This window comes from Wyeomyia smithii, chromosome 1 (genome assembly GCF_029784165.1).
Source record: "Wyeomyia smithii strain HCP4-BCI-WySm-NY-G18 chromosome 1, ASM2978416v1, whole genome shotgun sequence".
In the NCBI taxonomy this organism is placed as follows: Eukaryota; Metazoa; Arthropoda; class Insecta; order Diptera; family Culicidae; genus Wyeomyia; species Wyeomyia smithii.
In genome coordinates, this window is record NC_073694.1 from 86622970 (window position 1) to 86642343 (window position 19374).

Consider the following 19374-nt stretch of genomic DNA (forward strand, 5'->3'; position numbering starts at 1 on the left):
ATTGACAATTAAATTGAAAATTTTCGTGAAAAAGTCTAAAAAATTAGATTTCAGCTCAAATAACTCAACATGTTTTATTGATATAGACTTCAGATTTTGGGGGTGTTTGAAAAATTTCTAGTATGAGCGAATGTTATACCCAACAAGACCTACAACCTACACTAGGTCACTTCAGATGTTCTAAATCGCTGTAGCACAGTGTAACTTATAATAGAACACATGGTTTCAAAGTTTGGTTGCCCTATACGTTCCCATTTCATTTGATTATAATCGAACTTAAGCAACCGTTATGTATTAAATTGTTAATAAAACAACGAAAGTCTATTATCTCAAAGATTACATGACTAATTTGAACATAACTAGTGTCATACGAACGAGTCATCTCTCGAACTTGCAAATATCATTGATCGATATATGTGGCCTCAACATAATTTAAATGTGGTATCGTACTATTTGAACGTTCCAAATTCATTGATTCCTTGCGATGTGTTCAAAGTCTCAAATGCACGACGAATCGGCCATAGGATATGATCAAAGTCAATTAACAAATCGTTTGAAATGATTGGTTCTATCGAAATGACAACATCCTCGAATTTTGGCTTCTGTTTATCGCCTTAATTCTGAATACATTCATATTGGGTGGTATTCGATCACTTCCAGCAGACTTTCTGGCATCAATCTGACACCGGAAATACCCATATTGGGAGGTATTTAGTTATTTTGGATGATTTCCACAAACTAAAAGTGGTCGTCTTTAAATTCAAAATTGTGTCCAGGGTCAATGTTTGGTTCCTATGCAACATCTCGATTACGGAAATATCCATATTGAGTATTATTCGGTCATTTTCGACTGAAGTTGCCATTTAGCAATTCTAAATGGTGCCTGAGGGCAATTGTTAGCTCATTGCATAGTTCTGGTTCCCGAGATACTCATATTGGATGGTATTTGGTTATTTTAGGCCGTTTTTCCAGAAGTCACCATTTCGGATTTCAAAATGGTATTTAAGATAATTTCTGGTCTCTGAGCGTCATTCTGGTTAAATGTTTTTAGAGGCAACAAATATGTCCATAAAGGTTCGACGCCCCTCCCTCTTCTGGAAGCAATAGTTCCTGGGAAAGAGCCGAAAATGATCGAATAACACCCAATACCGGAAGTCGCCATCTTAGAATTCAAAATGGTATCTGTGGCTCCTGTGTATCATTCTAGATCTGGATATGGTTTTATTGGGTGGAAATCGGCCATTTTTGGCTGTTTTCCAGAAACCGGAAGTTGCCATCTTACAATCCAAAATGTTGCCTGAGGTCGATTATGGAACATATTTGTTACCTCTAAAATCATTCACCTGCCAAATTTGGTTCCATTTAGTTGGTTAGCTCTCAAGATGTGCAGAAATTTGAGTTTTATTTGTATGGAACCCCTCCCTTCCAGAAAAGAGAGGAGTGTCGAACCATTATGGATATGTTTGTTACCCCTAAAAACATTCATATGCTAAATTTGGTTCCCTTTACTCGTTTAGTTCTCGAGATGTGCAAAAATTTGTGTTTCATTTGTATGGCACCCCCCCCCCCCTTCCAAAAAAGGAGGGGTGTCAAAACATTATTGACATATTGTTTACCACTAGAAACATTTACCTGGCAAATTTTGTTCCATTCAGTTGATTAGTTCTCGAGATGTGAAGAAATTTGTGTTCCATTTGTATGGAACCCCTCCTTTCCAGAAAAAGGAGGGGCGTTCAACTATTATGGACATATTTGTTACCTCTTTAAACATCCACATGCCAAATTCGGTTTAATTTGCTTGGTTTGTTCTTGAGTTGTGCAGAAATTTATGTTTCATTTGTATGGGACCCCTCATGTAAATCTATTTTTATAAATAAAAGTTTGAATGAGAAAGGCTGGGTCTGACCGCTAGGTGGAATAATTCAGGTTTTGTTTAATACCTTTCATTGTTGTTTACTTTACGCGGATTTTCAAATTGACGCGGTTTTTTCGGCGGATTTTCGAGTTAACGTGGTTTTTTACACGGTTTTTTGAGAGGTACGTATCCACCGCACTGTGGGGCAGAACCCAGAAAAGTCGCGACAAAACTCAAAAAAACGAAATTCAGTTTTCATGCCTCATTATATTTTCTACTTGCAGTAGACATGTTATCGACTAAATCATGATAACTTACTTTGAAAAATAAATTAGAAAATGTGCTATAATATTGTGAAAGTGAGGATTTACAAGGCTTTTAAAATGGAAGAAAAAATTTTCACAGATATTTTCCAGTAGGGCATGCAAATACAGTCAGGTTTTTTTTAACGCGGTTTTTTTATACGCGGATTTTTTTTACGAGGTTTTTTTCACGCGGATTTTTGAATTAACGCGGTTGTTTTTACGCGGATTTGTGAATTAACGCGTTTTCTTACGCAGATTTTTGAATTAACGCGGTTTTTTTACGCGATACCGCGCTAATTCAAAAAAATTTTCGCAAATTTCCGAATTAACGTGGGATTTGAACCAGAAACGTTTAATTTTCATCTAGTAAAAGACTTAGTCCAAAAAATACTCTCAGCCCATCGAAAGATCCGGAATGACCAGCAAAGAGGACAATTTTAAATACTGGTTCTAGAGCGTCTTGAGTTTTTTCTAAAGCCCTTCTTGCTGGACTACTTTACGCGGATTTTGAAAAAACGTGGTTTTTTACGCGGATTTTTGAATTAACGCGGTTTTTTACGCGGATTTTTGAATTAGCGTGGTTTTTTTACGCGAATTTTCGAATTAACGCGGTATTTTTACGCGGTTTTTTTTACGAGATACGTATCCCCCGCGTAAAAAAAACCTGACTGTACTTAGAAATTAATTAGCTAACTCATATGATCCTCATAAAATAGAGTATAAAGTAAAAGGTAATGTGGTATTAAGACAGTTTTGTTGAAAATAGGTTTGAAGAAGGCATAATATGTAAAACAAGTTTTTCTTTTTGTAATTTTTCCTCATTTTCGGCAATATGAAAAACATAAAGTTCTACATTTTTCTTCTGTGGTCCCCGTGGTTCTGTGGTTAGCGATGTCTGTCGGCTAGCTCTCCCACACGGTTGTGATATCGGGTTCGATTCCCGATCGAGTCGAGGATCTTTTCGAGCTGGAAATTTTCTCGACTCAGCACTGGGGCACGGTGTATCGTTGTACTTATCCTACACATGCAAAATGTGCCAAAAACAATATCGATAACGAATACTCTCAACTAATCTAGTTGATCGAGACCGCTATTAGCCCCAAGGCTAAGCGTGGGATATTGTTTTTCTACATTGTTCTGCTATGATACTATTATTGTACTAAAATACAAGGTATTGGCTAGTACTAAACCAAAAATCAGCTGCTACTAGTTGCGGCTTACCGAGTAATTCGAGTTTTCGCAGCGATTGTTTTCATGTCAATTCATGTAAAAATCGTTAATCAGCAGGGTCCGTATCGATGTTTTTCCTACAAAAGGCTTTGCTAAATGCCGGCGTATGCAACACGACCATAATTGTGTTCGGGGGTCTTTCAAAACTGACATCCAGTAGTGTGAAGACCCCTCAGAAATAATTATTAGTACTAGGAAACAGTTTGTTATTGGATAAACAGTGTCTGAAACAAAAGTAAGCGACAACTTTAAGTCAATTGATGATATAAACAACTCTCCCGAAGAAACAAAATGGCTAGCACCATTAATTCAGAAGATAGATGTCAGCGCCATCTGTAGAAAAAAAATTGAAGCAGCCTGAATACATTTTTCATAAAGATGTTTTTAAGGTGAACAACATTGCCGAAGACATGAACACTGTGGAAACAACTGTTAAGGAGTTATGAGGTTTTGTAGCGTCAACGGACCAATTTGCCCCACTGTGCACCGCGTAAAAAAACCTAACTGTAAACGAAAAAATAAAGAGGGGCTCCAAATAAGTTTTTGCCTGCAGCTCAAATAAGTCTTCGTCCGCCCCTGTTAACGGGTAAAAAGTCATAGGGGCTTATTATGGATGTCACCTCACGGTGAGAACGAAATGAAAAAATCTCACGGTGAAAGAGAACGCGTGCAAATCAAATGGGAATCACTTTCACCGTGCCTATTATGGTTGTCACTTCACCGTGAAGTGACTCCCGTAAAAAGCCCCATAGTAAAAATTGGAATTAGTTCGGAAAATATTAGTAAATTCCTTAATTCGCGTTCGAACACCCTTATAAATAGCGTTTCCAGTGTTTAACCTGGCATCAGTTGACACTTTGTTCTACAGAAATTCTAATAAAACCTGGATAACATAACCCCCTTTATGTCCCCTGTTATTGGATAACGTATTCCCGGAATATTTGCCGGGTTGAAAGAAATAATGACCTTAATGTAATAGCCAAGCGCTCTCTTGGCAAGTTAGCCTCCCGGAAGCTGGTATTCTGCTTGCTTATGCGGGGACCGATCTTCTCAATCAGAGAATCGAAGCAGTATTCCGACATCCGGAAGTATTGCCGAATTTTTTTCTACGTCAGTCACCAGCTCCTTGTACAAGGTATAAAATTCATCCTCAGATTTCCTTATTAGCCATGGCCCTTGAACCCAAATCTGTCGTTCCTTTTTTTAAGGTTCGCCTTCGAGGGCCACGGCAATTATAATTATCATTAACTCATCCTCCGTAAAAGGCATATTCTAAAACCGCACAAAATTCAACAAAAATTACAAAAATCTCCGGCATACGACTGAAATGAAAAATCGTATTCCAAAATTGCCAAATGAAAGCATGCTCATTTTTTTCCTATGCCAGTATTTTTGTTTTGTTCAACCATGCCTAGTTCTGTTCAAAATGGCGTCGAAACAAGGAGCATTCGTCATGTGCATTGTACAGTACGCTAAGAATTGCACTACAATTTTGGCAAAAAGTTCGCGCACAAATCTTTTGGTTTCAATTGTTATAATTTCCTGCGAAGCTCAACTATAATCCGCCAGGAAGGTAACGGAAGACCGGCCAGAAAGAACTAGACTGCACAGTTTGAAAGTGCAACAACAAAGAAGTGTGCATCAAAGTGCTCATTGACACTTATGAATTCGTTTTCGCGACAGTACTACACCGTCCCCGGAGTTACTAGGTAAGAAGTGTAACACGAGTGTAGCTACACCGTAAAAACTAAAATAGTCAAAGTAGTCAAAGCAATAAGCACCACTGGGAAATCCTCTTTCTCCCTTCTTATGCGAGCTATTCATGGCAAACATAGAAACAAATTAAAAACCAATAACCTTCTACCAATGCGGTGGTGTGGATGATATTTTTCGTATTTTGAAAGTGACAGAACTTGAAACGTTTTTCACAACCTAATAATATTCACAGAGATATAAAATTTACGATTGAAAGGCAACAAAACAATAGTCTTCCCTTTCTAGACGTTGTTGTTGTTAGAAAGTCCAAGGACTTGGAGATTTTTGGAAGAGGACTTGGAGATTTCTAGGAAGCCCACGTACACAAAACAGGTAATACCCACCACTTCTAGTCATTCCTTCCACCATAAAATAGCATCCTTCCACCACATGATACATCAGATGGAAACCCTACCCCTCAGTAAAATAGCCAGGAGAAAGGAATTGGAATACATTTTCAAAGTTGGAATACATTTTCGAGCTGTGGAATATGATGGGGCATTAACACGTCAACTTCATTCCGCGTCGAATACTTGACAGAAACGGACGTGCAAAGTGGTCGTTCCGTTACAATCCGGTCCGTGTGTACGAATAGCAAAACAAAAGAGTATATAATTCGCGCTCAAGGCCAAACTAGATAGTGAGTTGTGTCGCTACGATTTTGTACCCGGCTCGCTACAGTGCCTGTATTGGTGCAAAAATACCGGCTGCAGCTTTGATCTGTGCACAGTGAATAGATATTTTCTTTTCAAAGCCAACAGTTGACAGTTGAGTTGTGTCGCTGTGTAGAGTGATTTCACACCCGGCTCGCTGCTGGTGGCTGTTTTGTGCTGCTGTATTGCTGCTGCTGGCTGTAACGGCTGCAGCTTCAAACGATTAGACAACCAACCCTGCTGGAAGGAAGAAGTAAAGAGGTACGTGTTCTTGTTGGCGCTAGTGCGCTAGACTTAGTGCGATGGATGTAAATCCCTCGTTTCCCGCGCCACCATCCCCGAGCCCCTCTGACCCTGGCCCTTCTGTTACCCCTCCCCTGTTCATTCTTCAGTCCCTCCTCACCACAGGCTTTACCCAGACGGAGCCCAGGGCAGCTATACTGTCTATTTTCGGCCAAAGGCGGGACCGAAATCGAAACAGTTGAACATCTTGCAGATTTCTAAAGACCTGACAAGCTCCGTGTCGTGGTCAGTAACCTGAAAGAGGCCAACGATATAGCTTGCTCTAAGCTCTTCACACGCGAGTATCGCGTTTACATACCCGCACGAGACGTGGAGATCGACGGTGTCTTAACCGATTCTAGTCTGTCCGTCGAGTGTATATTGGAAAGTGCTAAAGGGTGCTTTAAGAAAAACACATGTCCCGATGTAAAGGTGCTCGACTGCAAGCAACTGCGGTCAGTATCGATCATCGGTGGCAAAAAAGTATGCACTCCGTCAGACTTGTTTCGAGCTACGTTCGCCGGGTCAGCACTACCAAGCCACGTCTCGATCCACCGGGTTCGTCTCCCTGTGCGATTAAATGTGCCTCGCGTCATGAACTGCCTGAATTGTAAGCAGTTAGGCCACACCGCTGCCTACTGCTGCAATAAGGCACGTTCTGGCAAGTGTGGAGAGAATCATGCGGATGATTCCTGCAGTAAAAATGCTGCAAATTGCATTCACTGTGGGGGGAGTCAGCATGAACTCTCGACATGTGCGGTGTACATGCAGCGCAGGGATAAAACTGAAGAGGTCTCTCAAAGAGCGTTCGAAGCGTTCTTACGCTAAGATGCTGAAGAAGACCGTTACCACTTCTTCCATTACATCAAACCCTTTTGATCTGTTGTCCTCTGATGAAACCGATTCTGACGATTCACCAGCGGGAACATCTTATGCCAATTCTGGGGCGTCTAGAAAGAGGAAAAATATTTCCTCTCCTAAACTTCCCCGAAAAGGTCCCAAGATTTCCCAAAGTGAAATGAAAGTTACAAACAAACCAAACAGTGCTGCGGAAAAACCGAAGCAAACTCCTCCTGGGCTTGCAAATTTAAAGTCCCAGAAGGAGTTCCCAGCACTGCCAGGAACTTCAAAAACCCCAGTTGTTCCTTTTGCACATCCAGTTGAAGAAACAAACTCTGGATTAGTGAAATTTTTTGACATTGTGGACTGGATTTTTGAAACTTTGAATGTACCCGATCCAATTAAAATTTTTCTTACGGTATTCCTCCCAATAGTTAGATCATTTTTGAATTAGTTGACTGCCCAATGGCCCCTCCTTGCAGCGATTGTATCTTTCTATGCCTAATTCAACTGCGTATATGAATGATTCTATCTCTGTCTTACAGTGGAATTGTAGAAGTATTTTACCAAAACTCGATTCGTTTAAAGTTTTGATAAATAAAAACAAATGCGATGCATTTTCTCTTTGTGAAACTTGGCTTACTCCAAATATAGATCTCAACTTCCATGATTTTAATATAATTCGCCTTGATCGAGACACCCCATATGGAGGAGTACTTTCAGGGATTAAAAAGTGCTATTCTTTCTATCGTATTAACATCGCATCGGCATCGAAGTTGTCGCATGTCAAATGACAATACAAGGTAAATAGCTTTGTATTGCCTCAATATATATTCCTCCCAGAGCACAGGTTGGGCAACGGCTGCTCTTTGATTTAATAGAACTTCTTCCCTCGTCACGTTTGATTTTGGGAGACTTCAACTCTCATGGCGTGGCTTGGGATTCCCCTTACAATGATAACCGCTCCTCTTTAATCTCTAACCTTTGCGATGACTTCGACATGACTATTTTAAACAAAGGTGAAATGACACGTGTCCCGAAACCTCCAGCGCGCCCAAGCACTTTGGATCTATCCTTATGTTCGACGTCGCTACGGTTGGATTGCACATGGAAGGTAATCCTCGATCCTCACGGTAGCGACCATTTGCCTATTCTTATTTCAATTACTAACGGGTCATCTCGCATGCGACAAATCGAAATTCCGTATGACCTCACACGGAATGTCGATTGGAAGTTATACGAGAAAATGATTTCAAAAGCGGTCGAGTCGATTCAACATCATACACCACTTGAAGAATACAACCTCCTCGCGGGCTTGATTCTCGACGCCGCGTTGCAAGCCCAAACGAAGAAATACCCCGGCGTAACGATCAAAGAACCGCCTCCCACTCCGTGGTGGGACAAAGAGTGCTCCGATGTCTACACGCAAAGATCCGACGCGTAGCTGACCATCCGGGATACAGAGAGTGCCGACGACTTTAAACGTTATTCGAAACTTGATACCAAGTTTGAAAGCTTGGCTAAAGCAAAGAAACGCGGATATTGGCGTCGGTTCGTAAACGAGACGTCGAGGGAGACATTAATGAGCACTCTTTGGAACACAGCCCGAAGAATGCGGAATCGCGTAACGGTCAACGAAAGCGAGGAGTCTCCAAGTAGCTGGATATTTGATTTTGCCAGGAAAGTATGTCCGGACTCTGTTCCTGAGCAAAACATTGTTCGCGATGCGCCTCCGGACCACGACGCGATAGAATCACCTTTTACGATGGCAGAATTTTCAGTTGCCCTCCTTTCCTGTAACAATAACGCGCCTGGGTTAGATAGAATCAAATTCAACTTGTTGAAGAATCTACCCGGCAATGCCAAGAGGCGCTGTTGAACTTGTTCAATAAGTTCCTGGAGCAAAACATTGTACCGCAGGATTAGAGGCAAGTGAAGGTGATCGCCATCCAAAAAGCAGGAAAACCAGCTTCTTATCACAACTCTTATAGGCCGATTGCAATGCTATCCTGATTCCGGAAATTGATGGAAAAAATGATACTCCGTCGTTTAGACCACTGGGTCGAATCAAATGGTCTGCTATCAGATACTCAGTTTGGCTTCCGCCGTGCCAAAGGGACGAATGATTGTCTTGCGTTGCTTTCAACAGATATTGAGCTGGCGTATGCACGCAAAGAACAAATTGCGTCAGCGTTCTTGGACATTAAGGGGGCTTTTGATTCCGTTTCTATTGACATTCTTTCGGGTAAACTTCACCGACAAGGATTTTCTCTAATTTGGAACAATTTTTTGCACATTTTGTTGTCCGAAAAGCACATGTATTTTACGCACGGCGATTTGGCAACTTTTCACATTAGCTACATGGGTCTTCCCCAGGGCTCATGTTTAAGCCCCCTTCTTTACAATTTTTATGTGAATGACATCGACGAATGTCTGGCAAATTCATGCACGATAAGACAACTTGCCGACGACAGCGTGGTCTCTGTTACAGGAGCCAAAGCTGCCGATTTGCAAGGACCATTGCAAGATACCTTGGACAATTTGTCTGCTTGGGCTCTACAGCTAGGTATCGAATTCTCTCCGGAGAAGACTGAGATAGTAGTTTTTTCTAGGAAGCATGAACCTGCTCAGCTCCAAGCACAATTAATGGGTAGAACGATCTCTCAGGTTTTGGTGCATAAGTATCTTGGTGTCTGGTTCGACTCTAAGGGCACCTGGGGTTGCCATGTTAGGTATCTGATGAAGAAAAGTCAGCAAAGAGTAAATTTTCTTCGTACAATAACCGGATCATGGTGGGGAGCCCACCCAGGAGACCTTATAAGGCTTTACCAAACAACGATATTGTCTGTAATTGAGTACGGGTGTTTCTGCTTCCGCTCCGCAGCAAACACACATTTGATCAAACTGGAGCGAATACAATATCGTTGTTTGCGTATCGCTTTGGGTTGCATGCAATCGACCCATACGATGAGTTTGGAGGTCTTAGCCGGAGTTCTACCATTGAAAAACCGCTTCTGGAGCCTGTCTTCTCGTATTCTTATCAAATGTGAGGTCTTGAACCGTCCTGTGATTGAAAATTTTGAAAGGTTAATCGAACTCAATTCTCAAACCCGTTTTATGACATTGTATTTCAATCACATGTCCCAAAATATAAACCCTTCATTGAATATTCCTAATCGTGTCAACTTATCAAATACTCCTGATTCTACTGTGTTTTTCGATACATCCATGATAGAAGAAACTCGTGGAATCCCGGATCATTTACGCGTGCAGCAGATCCCTAAAATTTTTCCCAATAAATATCGAAACATCAACTGCAACAATATGTTCTACGCTGACGGATTACTTCTCGATGGGTCCACTGGCTTCGGTGTCTTCAATAACAATTTAACCGTCTCCCATAAGCTCGATAATCCTGCTTCTGTTTACGTCGCAGAATTAGCTGCTATTCAGTACACCTTAGGGATTATCGAAAAAATGCCCACGGACCATTATTTCATCTTTACGGACAGTCTCAGTTCTATTGAGGCTCTTCGATCGATGAAAAATGTTAAGCACTCTCCGTATTTCCTGGGGAAAATACGGGAACATCTGAGTGCTTTATCCGAAAAATCGTTTCAGATTACCTTAGCGTGGGTCCCTTCTCACTGCTCAATACCGGGCAATGAGAAAGCGGACTCTTTGGCTAATGTGGGCGCATCAAACGGTGAAATTTATGAAAGACCAATTGCTTTTAATGAATTTTTCGCATTTGTACGTCAGAATACGATCATCAGTTGGCAAAATTCTTTGACCAGAGGGGAACTGGGAAGGTGGTTACATTCCATTATACCCAAGGTATCGACGAATCCGTGGTTCAAGGGGTTGGATGTAGGTCGAGATTTCATTTGCGTGATGTCTCGGCTTATGTCCAATCACTATAGATTTGATGCGCATCTCCGTCGTATTGGGCTCGGGAAAAGTGGTATCTGTGCCTGTGGTGAAGGTTATCACGACATAGAGCACGTTGTTTGGTCAGGCCCTGTACACCGTGACGCCAGGTCTAAATTAATAACTTCCCTCCAGGCCGAGGGTAGAGAACCAGCTGTCCCTGTTCGTGATGTCTTGGCGAGTCGCGACCTACCCTACATGTCCCTTATATACATTTTCCTGAAATCCATCCATGCCCAAGTCTAGTCCCATTCCTTTCCACCCACATTCAACAAAACGGCAAGAACACGTCGTTGACCTCGATTTTGGAACCAGCAATTGAACCCCACACGAACTCGCCAGGAAAACCCGAGGCCTTTCTTTATATGTTGGCTCAGCGGCGCACACCATATGGCAACTTGAACACCAGCGAACAACATCAACGAACCAAAACCAGCAACTAGACCCCGCACAATACCCTCAGAACCCGAGGATTACAAGCCCCTGTCCCAGCTAATGACATCGTGGCTTAGCAGAACAAATCCATACATGCTGCATATTCATTCGATGATCATCAGACGACCATTCATCAGACGACCAACTACAAAACACTGATTGAATAATACATGATAGTTTTAAGATAGACTTAATTTCAGCTCGTAGTCGGCAGCGAGGATAAAAAATTTGCTTATAGATTTTAAGTCATCCGATATAATTGGCGCCGTTAAACATTGAATTGTATTTGTGCCGTGTCAAATAAATGATTTGTGAAGAAAAAAAAATTACTTTTTAAAGCTATTTACAGTAAGAGGTTCACGAAACTGTATCCATATTTGATTTTGTAAAAACAAGAATAACAAAAGTTATTTGGCTTGCATTGAAAATAGATACTCTTAGGAATGTTTTCTTAAAAATTCAATTATTATCTGAATCGAAAAAGTAGAACCAAAGTTGTCATAATTTTAAGCGCTTTGCAATTTACCAAAGTTCTTGGTGTGCCGAAAATTCAATCTAGACCTTGTGCTTGTTCTTCAAAATGCTCCTGTGGCTTGTACAATAACTGGAACTCCATTCTAGGGTAAAAAACTGACAAAAATAACTTTCGCAGTAAAGTATGTTCATCTTTCGAAGCCATTTACGTACGCCATCAGCAATTCATAGTTTTCCTTAATATTTCTATTGTCGCTTCTCTACAAAATTTAGCGAATTAGCGATTAGCGTTTCGAAGGCCAAAATTTTAGCGACGCTAACAGTTTCGCTAACCAGCTCAAAAATTAGCGAAATCGCTTAATCGCTAACTGAATTTTAGCGTCGCTAATTAGCGAATTAGCGAATTAGCGGAATGGTGCCCACCACTGGTAGTTAACATTCTAAAGGCATTGGTTTTCGAGTTATTTCTAATTTAAGCTCGAAAAATTATAATTATTTGGGAAAATACACGTTTTTCTTAATTTGTCCATGGTTCTCCAGCAAAAACCATACGTTCATTGGAATGCTTGATCAAAAATATACAATTCATTCTTTGACAACAAAACGATTGGGCGAACGGTTCTCAAGAAAAGATTTAAATGTTTAAGTGATATAAATATATATAAGAATCAAATATTTATTTTCGAGTTTTATTATCTTAAGAACATATTTTTTCATGACATAGATACTTTACAGAACTAGTTTCACCTTATATTTTATATACATCATAAGTAAATGATTCGTCATCTTTTGAAAACAGCTTCGTTTGTATCTTATTTGCTGAAATCTAAACAAAAGAGTAATACTTTTGTGTGGCAGCTATTATTATAGATTTTTTGAAAATATTGCTCCATTCTGTTACTTCTCGTTCATATTCTTCATCTTATACCCAACTAAATGACATTTTTGATGAATTTTTTATTACTTTTCTGATTAGACCAATCATACAATTCTTTTGCGCTTGTAATGGGATGTTCATGTTGTTTAGTTAAACTTACATTTCCTGCCATTCGTTTTAATATGTCACCAATTGCATCGCATGGGCCTTTAACATGAGAAGTCGCAAAAAAATGCCACTTTGCATCGACGTTATATTTTGTTTTGAACTTGCAAAGTTTTTTATATTTTTATATTGTGAGGCAGCTCCATCAGACATTAATATCGCTTTTTTCAAGTCTATTGTTGTTTCCAAAAACTCATTAATTTGGCAATGAACACCTGAACCGCAACAGTATCATGATGGAGTACTTCCGATATTATGATGAAGCTGATATTCTTAAGTGTTCCAGATTCTGAATAGTAAACAACGAAGGGAAATCCAATAACTACACGAATCACAAATTGATAAAGACGAATTAAAATGAGCTTGACTGTTCAATATTTTTAATTTTGCAATAACGTTCTCGTTTAATTTGCGTAAGCTTGATGAGCACCGATGATCAGGAGAGGGTTTACAGCATTTGGGCTTGGTGTATCCCATTTTCACTTTATTCATCTTCACAAAATGCAAACTGTTACTAACACTTCTGGAGAAGTGCAATCGTATTTGTAAGCGAAAACAGATATTATAGGTAACCCAGTAGTTAGTGGTTGCGTACTTTACAAACAGTGATTATTAGTAAACAAGTAGATAGTGTTGCACGACAAACACATTCTTTTATAAAACATTCGGCAAGGGGGAACGCCTACCTACACCTAAGGTTTAGCGCTTGAGTTATTTATCCAATCGTTTTGTTGTCAAAGAATGAATTGTATATTTTTGATCAAGCATTCCAATGAACGAAAGGTTTTTGCTGGAGAACCATGGATAAATTAAGAAAAACGTGTATTTTCCGAAATATAAATAATTTATCGAGCTTAAATTTAAAATAACTCGAAAACCAATGCGTTTAGAATGTTTACTATCAAGAGCTTTTTGATTCAAAATGACTTTCTGCATCTTTTAAAATCATCAGAATACAAATATTTTGAAAAATGTTTGAATTAGAATTTTTATAAGAAAATTAATCTACCATAAAAAAAATATTTTTCATTTCTCCATCCTGCGTATTAACGTCAAGTTTCTTTAAAAAAAAAATAAGAAAAAAAATTCAACTCTTTTTTTTTAAATTGAAATTTAAGGTTTTTTTTTTAATATTTTTTGGTCAAAAAAAATTTTTTTTGTAGAGTGTATATTTTTTTTCTGGTCATTCTCAGACAGTTTTTCTATACCACCAACGGTTTCTGGGCTACAATGCTTCGAATAAAACCTATGCCAAAAGGCATACGCCCTTTTAGAATGTAACTCATGGGTGTAAAAAATCGCTCCATCGGTGGAAAATGCTCGGTTTGCTGAGCCAAATACGTGTGCAAAGTTTCATTCAAATCAAAAATGGTCGATACTCGACCATCGGTGATTTGGCGCGATCTTGCTCAATAAGGTTAATTTAGATACACACTTTCCGTGCTTTTCAATTGGCAAAATCAGAAATTATATAGTCACGCGCGAACGCGTATTATTTCCCTCGCTCTGTTTAGAAATACAGCAACACAAATGGGGGAACTGTTCCATTATTCATCTCAGCCCATAATTGTAAAACGAAAACCCAATTTCAAACTAGAAAAAATGCATATTTTCTAACTAAACCATGAAATGGATTCTTATTAGCTCCTTTTAGATATCTCATGAAGTAGAATCCTCAAAAACTTACCTAAAATCTGTGAATTTTTTATTATAGTCGGGCATCTACACTAAAAAACTCATTTGTTTCGATCTTCTAACCAAGAAAACGAAATCTACCCATTGCTCTATACGGCTACAACGGGATTCATTCAGCAGTCAACCAAAGTTTTTTTCATCATTTGCGGACTTCATTTTGTATTAATCACTAATCAAAATCACTCACTACACTAAGAATACATTAATTTTCAAAATGTTCACCTTGAATTTCCAAAAACAAGCTTTAAATTTGAATCATTCCGACATAATTGACATAAATCGACAGCACTGCAGTGGATACATAGACTACCAATTTGCGCGTAAACAACTACAGCGGATACCTAGGTAACCTACTACGACGGTATGCGGCTACGTTCATTAACAAAGTGATTAACTGTGTGATGAATATGGGTTCGTCGTGAGATGAATAATTAAGTAGTGGTTTAAGTTTTGAGATGAGTATGGGAGTGTTGTGAAAAATGATTTGTTTTACAAAATTCAGGACTAACTAAGTTTACCAAATTTCCATTAATAGGCGATTCTATAAGAGCATGTAATCATATTTAGTTTATTTGTTCAACGATTTCGTGTTAATCTGGTGGAATCGCAGTAAGCTACGAAAGCGAACGGACGCGAAAATTTTTCGTGTCACAATTTACAGAGTTTCGATTGTGTTTTGTGAAAAAAAAAACAAATATTTATACAACTGGCATTACTCATACGAATACGAACTGGAGTCACGCATAGGAATTGGTTAACTGATCCCGTTGTTGCTGCCCTGGAGTCGAACAACCTGTGCTCAAGATCTTTTGTTGCTGTTCATCGCTGGCAGTTGACGCATCGTTTTGATATTGGAGTGCTGTGCATTACAGAAGACCAGCTCCGGTGGATACTCGCTGCAACGAGATTAGGGAGGCCGAAAGTAAAGGAGAAACATCGGTCTGCCTCGGTGCTTGGAACAGCTAAGTTGTTTTTTTTTTTATTCTTCTATTCTGGTGTGAGTTTTTTCTAACTTCGGTGGACGATCCACGCGATGGAGGTGGACGTAGCACAGTGTTCGGAAAGGACTGAAAGCAGGGTCAAATAAATAACTCCTTGGGGTTCCTTCCTAGATTAACGATATCTTCGCGAGTTCATCTTGAAAAGTGCAGTAATTTATTTTCGGTACCTGGGTGAGTCATTGATGAGAGTCAGTTGTTATGATGTTATGGAAAGTTCGGGTGAATTTCGTTTTATTTTTGGTCACATAGTTGCTGTTTTTTTTACTTGCTTTCTTGCATTAGAGAATGAAGAATAAACAGCTGTACATTATATTTATCGTATGAAATTGTGTGCATTCGCGTTGATGAATCTGTGTGCAATATAATGCCGAACTTGATGTTGAACTCCATACCTTTTTATGACTTTTCTAGCTTTTGAATAATTACTCTGCTCCCAGACAGAGTTTTTGACAAATATGTTATATGTTCAAGCTCAAAAATATAATACGAATCATGATTACTTTGGCGTTTCGAGGATAAATTAAGAATTTTATGTTGTAAATAGTGTTAATGCACTTTTGTCTAATATTTGGGCTTTGGATGCATGAATGTTACCATGTTTTTGATATTTTGTTAAAGAAACAGGAGATATAAACCGTTTCTCAGTATAAATGGAACTCAAATTTGTTTCATATTCCTTCCAGAGATTTTAATTAATTCATATTCCTTTCAGAGAGCGAGTAATGGCGCTATAACCATAAGCAAAAATGCTAGGACTAGAGTTAGTACTCAAGTTCCAACGTAACAGTTGAAGCGAGTAAAGGCGCTATATCCTTGGTTTTGAAACCCGAACATAAGGAGGAAATACCTATGTTCCATCCCAGGAGATTGGTCAACAAAGGAGTGTACTTTCTTAGCTTTATCACTCCCAACGAATTAGGTATATTACTTCTTACATACGGATCGGTTGGTACGGATTGTCCCCGATCTTAGATTATATTGTATTATATTGTGCTACACAGTAGGCCTGGCCGTTGACAAGAAAAATGTATGGAAATCATTTTTTTAAATGATGGATATCATTTTCCAGGATCCTTTCAAGTACTGGCTGTGTTAGTGTAGACTAGACTAGACTAGATTTGAAATTAGCATTTTCTGGTATTTAAAAACGTTTCCGGCGATTTTAAGCTTATCTTGGGATCATTTTCTTTATTGGCCTCTTCTAATTTTCTGTATTCAATTTGAGATCGCTCTTTGTTCTGGCCTTTTTGGCCTTCTGAAACAATTTTCGGCGTTTCTGGACTTCGAATTAGGGATCATTTTCCTTCCTGGCCTTCAGAAACATTATTCGGCGGTTCTGAGCTTGGCTTGAGATCGCTATTGTTTGGCATTTTTGGCCTTCGGTAACGTTTTGGACTTCAGAAACGTTTTGCAGCTATTCTGAACTAAATTTAAGACAATTCTGGACTTCAGAAACGGTGTCCGGCGATCCTGAGCCCAATTTGGAATCAGTTTTTTTTTGGCTTCAGAAACTTTCTCTGGCAACTGAAAGCTAAGTATACGTTTTGTCTTGTCTGTATTGTAAAGTGATATTTTGATGCTTGTTTCTAGTTTTACTTTATGTGAGAAAACAGATACAGAGAGATTTTGATTTCATCGTTGAAATTGTGTGCGCGGTATTTTTTTTTCCGCAGGGTTTCAGTAACAAGTTTTATTTTTGTCCACAAAGTGTTAGTGTGGTTTGTGGAGTTTGGAGTATGTGTTTCTCAGGAATCATATGCTTTGATTTTTTGATTGTTCTAGCTTTTGACAAGTTGTTTTACATAATTTGTTATATTTATGACTAGTTCGGCACTTTGTCAATAAATTTAAAAATATATTCAGGCTTATATGTATATTTGCTTTTATTAAATTGTTGAGGCTTTGGATGCATGGAACATTGCCAATTTTCATATTTATTAGGCGTATTAGGCGTACATTGTTAAGAGATAATCGACGTAAACGCCGAGTTCCTGCGCGTATGTGTCGGCCGGGGGGATTTAAGCGGTTGTTCGTAACGCTTCGGTGTAAACGCGTATTCAGCCCGGGCGAGTTTTGCTGATATATGGACTTCCGGCGTGTGGTGATTTCGCGAAGTGAACCCAGATATTTCATCATATCTTTCTTATCTTCATCAACGTTAAGTCGGAGACTGCTCGCGCGTTGCATCTAAATTATTACATCGGAAATCGAAGTAGATTTCGTTGAGTCGATAAATATCATTTCAACCCCCGCGTCGGTACCTTCCATGAGGTCGTATTATCTTCAGATGGATCAACAACGCGCAATTGTTTTAGGTATAAAGAGCTTCACCTTACGAGGAGATATACGGTAATTTTAAGTTGTCTCGGTTTAGTCAAAAATCCTGTATCCTCGCGTACGTTTTATTGTTGCGGTGTTACATTGTCAAACTAAATAAGTTCGAATCACATTATGAATATCGTGGCGGATGTAATAAACTTTTAGACGCGGCACTTGTTCTGAAGAACCCGACATTAGCGCATCGTTTACCAAAACGAACCCTGCTGTATACCTTCCCCTTTATCCAACATCCCAGTGATTTCTCGTGGAAGTGCAGAGGTGTTCTCGGCTTCCAATAAAGCGAGTATCACGTCAACATATTCCTATAAAAACTCCTTCTTTGACCTGCATTCGGATGCGGCCGGCGCTGGTATTGCCTAATATAAAGATTTAGGTCACCTGTTTTTACACATTGAGGATGCACGTTGGTCCCAAACATCATCTGTTGGTTCTTTGTGTAATTACAGCTGATCTGGCAATAACGGAGTAGCAACCGCGGGCGGTCAATCATGCTCATGCTCATGCTCAACGATTTCGTGTTAATCTGGTGTTTACTCCATGCATTCTTCGTGAACGTCGGCCTAATGAGTTGAATAATTAAACAAATACCCTAGACAGCGTTTTCAGCATCGCAAAAAATCGCTCCTTTGTTACGTGTTTCCACGTTGCATCGAATGTTTTCTGCGATCGGAAAACATTCAACTTCGGCGTCAGTCGAATCACAAATCATGTTAAAAATTAACATCGGTATCACGTTTACTCTGTCCGTGTGGATCACGAGGGCAGAGTGGCGAGCACAAATACATGAAGTTGAGTTCAGATGGGCATGTTGACCGGTTCGGTGTTCGCAAGATTTTGGGGCCTCTTTGAGTGGTGGGCCTGGTGCGGACCGCACCAACCGCACCCCCCTAGCTACGCTACTGTTTCCTTTTCCGAGTCATTTTTAGCCTTTATGAATTCTGGAAGTATGCTCCTTAAGCCGGATATCTAAATTTCTTATGGTTTGGCCAATTTAAAGTCAGCCTTTCTCATTCAAACTTTTATTTCTTTAAATAGATTTACATGAATGCTTCGATCCAATAAATGTATATTCAATCTTTAGGTTCTATAATATTGATATTGTAATCTATACATATAAAAATGCAGTCCGGTCTGTCTGCCTGTCTGTCTGTCTGATCCATATAGGGTCGAAAACTACCGAAGCGATCGACGTGAAAATTTGTATGAAGGGGTTTTTGGTGCCGGTTTTTTTTTCCTGTTGGGTACATTTTCCACTGCGACCAGTTATTTGATCTATTGTGGCGGGCCCCGTTTGATGTAAGCCTCTTCAGGGTGTCCTACCACTTTTTGATTGAGTGGTTTCCACTTCCTGATTATAGGCATCGTCCCAATAAGGTATTATTGAACGAATAAAGTTCACTGCCTTATTTGGAGAAGTCATCCAAACATCTAATGGTTTTTTTTTGTTCATATATAATTTATTTGACACGGCACAAATACAATTTAATGTTTAACGGCGCCAAATATATCTGGTAGCTTACTTTCTAAAGTATCTTAA